Raw genomic sequence first — 8,867 nt, 5'->3', positions numbered from 1 at the left:
ATGTTCTGTAACCACTGTGAAATGCAATACTCAGCTTGTTTGTTTGTTTGTTTGGGGGTTTTCTATGTAGTCCTTGAAGCTTGCTATGTAGATGAGGCTGACCTGAAACTCGGATTTGTCTGCGCTTGCCTTCTGAATGATGGGATTAAAGGCATGTACCACGATGGATTCAATATCATTTAAAAAGAGAGCTTCCCAGATGATATTGCTGATCTTGTATATATCTTATCATCTCTCATGTATACCTAATAGATTAGAAAGACTGTGGTCTGGAGATTATGCCAGATCTTTCAATTTGGAAAAGTGTTCAACTATCATCTATAAAATAGCATTATACCCTAGACTCATTTAAGAATTCATGAGATCATGTAAAGATTTACTTTGGTTAGCACTAATATGCTTCAAAAATAATAGTTCCACTATTATTATGTACTACTATACTTGGAAATATAGCTATGTCCTTGAGCAACTGTTCTCTTCTCAGTGTGAGACTAAATAGAAGAAGCATTTTCCCAAATAAAAAGGTCTGCCAGGGTCCGGGCTCTTTCTGCTCTGCTTGAGTACCCATTATAAGGTTGTATACATTCAGAATCAGCAAAACTAAATTCCAGTTTCAATAAATTTATGGAAACTTCTTTCCCAAAAATCCCCATCAAAACTTATTCCACATGTAAATAGTTTCAAAATGAGTCCCCTGGCCATGTGCCAGTGCAAGGGCCCACGATTCAATGAAGTATGGTACCCCAGACTCAAATAGTATACAAAAGCAAATTTATTCTGCAGAAAGCCAGCATGCAGGAGTCTACCATTTACTAGGATGGAAGATAAAAGATTTGAGCTTCACAGGCTCCATTTAAAGCTGATTAGGGGAATTCCAGAGAGATGACCTTTATCCTGATTGGTTTGCTCTTTCTCTAGGGGTGTGGGTGTTTCTGAGATTGGCTAGGGCTCCAGGGACTTTCCTGGAGGAACCTAGAAAGTGTTGCTGAATCATCTTGTTTGTTTTTGCCACTATCCAGATGATAAGACAGTTGATGATTGGCTGCCTGAAGGGTGTGGCTTTTCCACTAACTGACTTGCCCAGTTCTGGGAAACAGAGCTAGACCTAGTCTCTCAAACTGCCAGTTTGAAGCCTATCATGGAGTCTGCCTGGCTCAGTCTTCTCACCAGTAAGGAACCAATCTTTGTGGCTGAAGGTATACCTTGTGTGCTCTTTGGTTGGTGGCTTACTTTCTGGGAGTTGGCAGGGGTCCAGGTTAGTTGACACTAGTGTTTCATTGAATTCGCTTCTCTGTGGACTAATTCTAGTGAAAATTGTGCTTTTACTTGTCTAATGGAAGTGTGGACTGATGTGTTTATAAAGAGATAAAGAGATATACAGTATGTTCTGTGGGTGTGTGTAGTGAGGTGTGGGGGAAAGGGATGTAGCAGCAGGACCCATGCTGAGGCATCTCTTCCCCCTGAGGAACCAGCCACACAATGGTATAGTATAGAATAGAGTTTATTCCAGGCATGGGGGAGGGGAGTTAAGAGGGTAGTAGAGGCAGGGAGAGGCAGAAAAAGAGAGAGAGTAAAAAAGTAGAAGCTGGCCATGAGCACGTGGAGAAAAGGGTTAGGGAATGGGGAAGGGGAGGGAGAAGCAAGAGAGCAAGAGGAGCAAGAGGGAGAGGAGGGGCAAGAAGCCCCTTTTACAGTGGGCCAGGCCTACCTGGTTGTTGCCAGGTAACTGTGGGGGTGGAGTTTAGACAGAAAGCTAACGTGGACCACTGAATCCTCAGCACCCAGCCAATTCCTGTGCCCTCACTATTTAATAAAGTTGTGTTGGTGTGTGGTTGTGCCCTGAATTCAAACCTCACTATCACAAAAATAAATAAAGTGTGTGCTGAGGAGCATTCTGAAGAGGTGGCTGTGATTGGTTTCAACATTTAAGGCATTGCAAAGGAAGTTAAGACATAGAACCAATAAATTACTCTGAAAAAAAAAACAATGAAAAATAACATTTAGAAGTCACAAGTTTTCTACATCAGAGCAATAAAGAGAGAATCCTACATGGGAGAACCAGGCCCCTTCATGATTCTTTTTAAAGACCCAGTCTCCTCCACAGTGACATTCTTACCAAGTTTGTGTGTTGGTATAGAGTGTTCTTGCTGAGGGCCTCCTTAGCTACAGGGACTCCATCCTATATAGAGTCTCCATTTTGTACTAAACTAAATTCTAAGAAACAACTGAATTTCCAGAAACTGTTTCTGGCCCCAGGTGCTCTATGTGAACTTAGACCACTCTCGAAACCTATGCTTTGTTGGTTAGCACCCATGTAGGACTGCCGGGAGCCAACCTCAGGAAATTACCTGCTGTTCTGGAAAGACCAGTCAGTATAAGGTTAAGAAAGGACATTTGCACAGGGCAGTGGTGGCCCATGCCTTTAATCCCAGCACTTGGGAGGCAGAGGCAGGCGGATTTCTGAGTTCGAGGCCAGCCTGGTCTACAGAGTGAGTTCCAGGTCAGCCAGGGCTACACAGAGAAACTCTGTCTCAAAAAACAAACAAACAAACAAACAAAACCAAAAAAACAAAAAAAACAAAAAAAGAGAGAAAGGACATTCTCAGGTCTCAGGTCTCAGGTCTCAGGTCCCAGGAACTTAAAGAATGGCTGGCATTTCCTGGGAGCCTGTTACAACAGTGGGATTGTCTAGGGCAATAAGGATATGACAGTAGACTGGTCTTAGACAATGAGGACTCAATAGTAGGATAGCCCTAAGCAATGACCCTCGCCCTAACTTCCCATTTTGCTGTGTCCTTATAACTTGCCCCCAAAACTAAAGTTTCAGAGCTTGATCAGAACCCCAGACTGCTCTCATTCTTTGTGTCTCTTGTCTCTTCATTCTTTCACCTCCTTCCCTAGGGTCTCATTGAATCCCTGCAGGCCGGGGCAGTTGGTGCCCAACATGAGGCCTGTGGGTCGAGGTCCAATCGAATGTTGCTTCCACAGGGACATCCCTCAACATAGGATCGAGGCTTCTCCAGAGAGAAGAGAGAAGATCACATTGTGATCTCCACAGAGTCACCTGCCTGTGAGATTGATCCGGTTAAAGTAAGATAGAGCAATGCAATCACTGGGACAAGCATTAAGCAAACATAATTTGCTCTTAAAGGGTCTCAAGGAGTCCCTCAAGACACAAGGACTAAGGGTTAAGAAAAAAGGATCTTTAAAAAATTTCATTGGTGATGTTTCCCCAAGAGGAGACTGTTGATGAAAAAATGCTACATGTCCTAAGGAGGAGATAAAAAGTTAAACTTTGAAGATGAGGGAGAGAAAGAGCTAAAACAGTTGTCCACTTTCCAGCCATGTTAAAGATTTTAGAGCCCTCCTGGGAGCAGGAGAAAATCAGGATAGGTCCTGCTTTTTCTCTGGCTTCTACGGGAGAGATCCTCAGTTCTGATCTCTCTGTCTATTGTCTGTTCTTGGTGCACCAATCTATCCATGTCTGTCAGTTTATGTCTGTGTTTTTGTTTCATTGCTTGAATGTTGTTCCGTGTTTCATGTTTACAAAAAAAATGGTTAAAACTTTATCTGCTGGTTGGTTAGCCCTTGATTCAGTTTTTAACTAGTTTCAAAAAAGAGAGAGAGACAGAGAGAAGAGAAAAAGTAAAAATGAAAAGCAGTTTTAATTGGCCTTTGAAGCTCTGCACCTGTAGTTAGGAGTCTAGCACAGCTGGAGAAGCCCTGCCACAGCCTCATTGATGTAAAAGCCACTCTTAAAGGGTCCATCAAGTTTTTTTGGTTTCTATGGTAAAGAGCTGATGTTATTTCTCCTAGAAAAATCTATGACTATGATTATTGGGTTCAGCAGGTGACAAGGTACTTCTCTTGAAATTACAGCTGGAAAAAAGCAAGAAAATTTTGTTTAGTCTAAATATATAAGATGTGTAGTCACTTCATTTTTGCTTCTGACTGGTTTTAAAGGTATAAAAATGTTCTGCATGTCTTGGTTATATATTTTTGCCTATAAGTTATTGAGGATGATTAAAATTTTTTGCAACTTTGGTACCAGAAAGTTGGCTTAAAGTTGGTGGCTGGGGATTGGAGTAATTCAGAAACCAGATGTATAAAGATAGGATTTAAAATAATATCTCTTTAATGAGATGTTAGAAGCTGCACTATCATGCATTCATATATAAGAACTGACAGCCAAACTTTGTAAGATGAAAGTAATGTACTTGGTGTTGATTTTGGAGAAAACGGGTTGTTTACATTGTTTAAGGTTGGTTTTGTTTCCCAAAATTATGGTTACACACTGATATTGCAGAAAAAACTTAAAAATATAGTTAAATGGCCAAAGTTCCATTGGCTGTGGTTGGCAGTTCAATCATGAGCTCAAGAATTTTTGACTCACCCATGTTCATGGTTGAGAAGAAGATAGAGCAGGTGGAGATGATTGCAAGAGTAATGAAAGAGTTAAAAACAACTGTAGCAGAATACAACACTGCCATCACTTTTACACTTTATTAGATACAGTGGTAGAGGCAAACTTAGCCCCAAAGAGTGAAAAGGAGATCTCAGTGAAAGTTTTATCTGGGATTAAACAAGGCCCTGATGAACTATTTCAGAAATTTGTAGATAGGCTGCTAAAAGGGCTGGTAGAATTTTTAGAGACCCTTAGACAGTTCTTTTTGTTACTCAATTGGCTTATGAGAATGCTAACTACAGTCCAAGCCATGCTTTCTCAGCACTGAGGTTGTAAGGAGACAGACAGCAGAATCACTCCCCTGAAATCTGTCCTCAGTGCAGGAAAGATAATTGTTGGGCCAATCCTTAGGAAATAGGCCCAGATTAAGAAATTTCACATTTGAGTTAAGACAAAGCTCAGAGTGGGCTCAACAGAAGCTTATGTGACATTCCTTTTGTCATGGTCACCCTGACTAGCCCCTAGGAAGGTGATTTCTGTAATTTGTTTTATTGCCTTGCTTCTTCCTTGGGGAGGAAAGGTCAGCCTCAGACCCAAAGACATTCATAACAGACAGTTTATGGGCCAGGAGTTATATAATGATTATGCTGGAAAAATTAAAATTATGCCTGCTTCCCTCCATGGCATAGCTGTGTCTGCTACAAGGGACTGGTTATTCAGTTAATCCAAAACAAAGTTCAAACTTAAGATTTATGAAACTTGTGGAGCATTGCGGCCTGGCAATTCCAGGGAGTATGTGTAGAATTGTTGTAGATTTAGAAGAGTGTGTTGTACCATTCCTTTACATCCTGGTGAAGGTGAGAGGTTTACATTCAGTGAGTATGCTTGTAACTTTTTGAAGTGATATCACTAGAAAGTTTTGTCTCAAGGAATGGCTAATGGCCTTACATTATGTACAGAATTTGTTGTTGCCTTAATACAAAAAGTTAAGAGTTTGACTCTTTCAGTGTATATTGTTCATTGTATGGTATTTTATAGTTGATCTCTCTGAAAGAGTTTTAATGCAAGCCTTCGTGCTCATACAATGACCTTTAAATTTTGGGGGAGTTGCTTGTTGCTCCAGAAAATATTGAAAGGCAGAAAATATTTACAGACAGCTCACCTAATGGGAAGACAGTATATATAATTGGATCACATGTTCATTTTCTTAAGTTTCCCCCTGCTTCAGCACAAATAATTGAATTACATGCTGTAGTCACTGTTTGAAATGTTGAAAAATCAAGCTTTCAACTTGTATACTCATAGCCAGTATATAGCTCATGGTTTATAATTGCTTAAAATTGTTCCCTTTTTAGATATTGCTAATTCTCAATTTTTACAAATACAGCTTAATTTAAGATACATGTACTTTTCCTTAACTTTATAAGACATTTAAGAGCTCATACTGGATTGCCTGAACTCCAGGGCACTGCCATAGCAGATTCGTATACCAGGCAGATTATAAGCCTTATAGAAACAATTGGCCATACAACCTTATTCTTTATATCATCAAAATAATAATAGCTTGAGACAATAATTTGATATTTCTAGAAAGTGTGCAAGTCAAATTGCAAAAACTTGTTCTCAGTGTCCTCAATTTTTTCATAATGGTGTTAATCCTTGAGGACTTACACCTAATCAATTATGGTAAGTGGATGTTAGTCATTTCTGATTTTGGAAAATTAAAACATGTACATGTGACTTGACACCTTTTCAGGCTTTCTAGTTGCAACTGCTTTAACAGGAGAAGCAACTAAAAATGTAATTAGTTATTGCCTACATTATCTTTCTATGCTTGGTGTTCCATATCAGATTAAGAGGGAATATGGAACTGGCTATTACAGTCAGACATTTGAGATGTTTTGTTGACAATTTAATATTACCCATATCACTGGGATTCCTTATAATCCTCAAGGACAAGGTATTGTGAAACAGGTATCATGGAACTTTAAAATATTATCTTCATAACTTTCTTAGTGTGGGAGGAGCAGCTACTGGTGCTTTTGCCCTGGTTTTGCAAGTAACTCCAAAAAAAAAAAAAAAATGGCTTTTAAAAAACAAAAAGAGTTGGAGTTATACCCCCAAAAGGGGTCTCCTTGAAATATTCTCCATCATGCCTTGTTTGTTCTCAATTTTCTAAATCTGGATGCTCATGGCAAATCTGCTGCCAATCGCTTCTGGCACCCTGAGACCAATAAAAATTATGCCACAGTTATGTGGAAGGACCCTCTTACCTTTAAGTGGAATGGCCCAAACTCAGTTCTCATATGGGACCGAGGATCAATATGTCTGTTTGATACCAAAGAAGGCATGGCTAGATGGCTGCCAGAAAGATTGGTGAAACAAATTGATACCTCCACAAAGCCAGACCCAATTGTAGATAAAATGAATAACAATTGAAATCCAGGGAAGAGAGATCTCCCTGAGAATTCCCTTCTTTTTTCCTTTCCAGATAAAAATGAACCACCCGTGGTATTTGCTGTTGGAAGTTCTGATCCTGATGCAGGCCTCAGGACTTGCACTACTCAGAACCTTGACGGGCCATTGACAAGAACATGGAACAGCTAGAGATTGGCATCAGAGAAAAATTCCTCATCTGCTTTTCCTTCAGCCAGGGGGGTGCTCTGTGCTACCCCCAAGGAGGAATGCTGTTTTTATACTGACCACACCTGGGTAGTTAGAGATAGTGTGGCCAAGATCAGAGAGATAAGAAAGAAACATCGAGCACAAGAAAAACTGGTTCTCTGCCTCTCCTTGGCTTACCACCCTTCTCCTTTCCATCCTGGGTCCAGTAATCGATCTCCCCCTTTTGGCTTTCAGCCTTTGGGGCTTTAACAGACTTACTGGCTTTGTAAAACAACAAATTGACTCCATGGCATCTAAACCTCTACAAGTACATTATTATAGACTTGATCTGGCTGATAGAGGCTTGGCTGAGCCTTGCAATGACATAGCTCCTTTAGGAGCTACATAGAACTCAGATCTATGCACATTGGTTTGGCATGGCATGGACACAATGTGAGTACCTGCAAGTGGTGCGTGACAAGGTACCACGGGGTCGGGGGAGACCCAAATTGTCCGCTTCTGAGTCCCCCAAAAAGCAAACCTGATTGCATAGAGGTTGGTGTTGATCCCTTCTGTCTCAAAGCAACCGACTAAGACCCTCCATATCCTACATGGCCCATGAGACAAATAACCCTCTCTTCCCCAAAAAGATTACAAATGATACTGGGAGGATCAGGTCAATGCTTTTCCCCTCTGGTCAATGCCCATTTATCTGCCAATGAGATTTCTTAATGTCCACATTCCCCTGCCAGCCTCATTTAAATTTGTTAAAAGGGAGCAGATGCTGGGAGCCAAAATTAGAAAATTACCTGCTATTCTGGAAAGACTAGTCAGTACAAGGTTAAGAAAGGACTTTCACAGGTCTCAGGTCTCAGGTCTCAGGTCCCAGGAACTTAAAGAACGGCTGGCATTTCCTAGGAGCCGGTTACGACAGTGGGATGGTCTAGGGCAATAAGGATATGACAGTAGACTGGTCTTAGACAATGAGGACTCAATAGTGGGATAGCCCTAACCAATGACCCTCGCCCTAACTTCCCATTTTGCTGTGTCCTTATAACCTGCCCCCAAAATTAAAGTTTCAGAGCTTGATCAGAACCTCAGACTGGTTCTCATTCTCTGTGTCTCTTGTCTCTTCATTCTTTTCGCCCCCTTCCCTAGGGTCTCGTTGAATCCCCGCAGGCCGGGACATAGGATGGAAACCCAGAAGCTGCTAAAGCTTTGATTGGCTGGTCTCAATCCAGGCCAAGTTATCAGGAAAGCCATGTGAGGTACTTGATGGATAATAACCCACTTCTCAAGGTGCCAGGTGTGAAACTAGTTAGAACTACAGGATGTATGCCTGTACTCATTGGTTTGCCTCTATTCTTGTCCTTTCCCACCTAATTTGTGGGGGTTTTTTGTCTTTTGTTTTTTTGCTTGTTGGCTTTTGGGGTGTTTGTTTGTTTGTTTGCTTTAAAAGGTTGCTTTGTCCTGCCCTGCCATCCCCACTGACACAGTTTGGATTGTGAACCCAGCTGTCTCCCTGATATATTAGCTTTATGAATAAACTTTTGTTGGCTCAAACTTGGTTTTCATAGTGGATTTGTAAGACACACCCCCCCCCAAGGGAGGACCTCCCTCAAGCCTCAGGAATTCGAGGCCATCCAATAACTCATAAGACACCATTCTTGGTGCAACAGCAAGAGGTATATTTCAGGATCAGTCGATTGATGGTCAATTCGTAACCCATGCAGGGGCAGAGGAATTGACAAGACAGCCTGATCAGGGTCAGTCTTATATAGAGGAACCCACAAACGGGGGAGAGGGTGAAGGGATAACCAAGGAAACATAACATAAAAACAGTGGAAAGTCAGCTAGT

General features: G+C 41.2%; 1 long non-coding RNA gene across 1 annotated transcript; it reads left to right on the top strand.

Annotated features, from left to right (window-relative positions):
- Positions 1-1,089: 1,089 nt before the first annotated feature.
- LOC143443601 (uncharacterized) lies at positions 1,090-8,566 on the top strand. Its single transcript, XR_013112736.1, has 2 exons — positions 1,090-1,196; positions 2,902-8,566. It is a non-coding gene; the product is annotated as an uncharacterized LOC143443601 (long non-coding RNA).
- Positions 8,567-8,867: the final 301 nt, after the last annotated feature.

Source organism: Arvicanthis niloticus, chromosome 9, assembly GCF_011762505.2.
Source record: "Arvicanthis niloticus isolate mArvNil1 chromosome 9, mArvNil1.pat.X, whole genome shotgun sequence".
NCBI classification, from domain to species: Eukaryota; Metazoa; Chordata; class Mammalia; order Rodentia; family Muridae; genus Arvicanthis; species Arvicanthis niloticus.
Note: the sequence above shows the minus strand (reverse complement) of the source record. Positions and strands in the feature narration are given on the sequence as shown.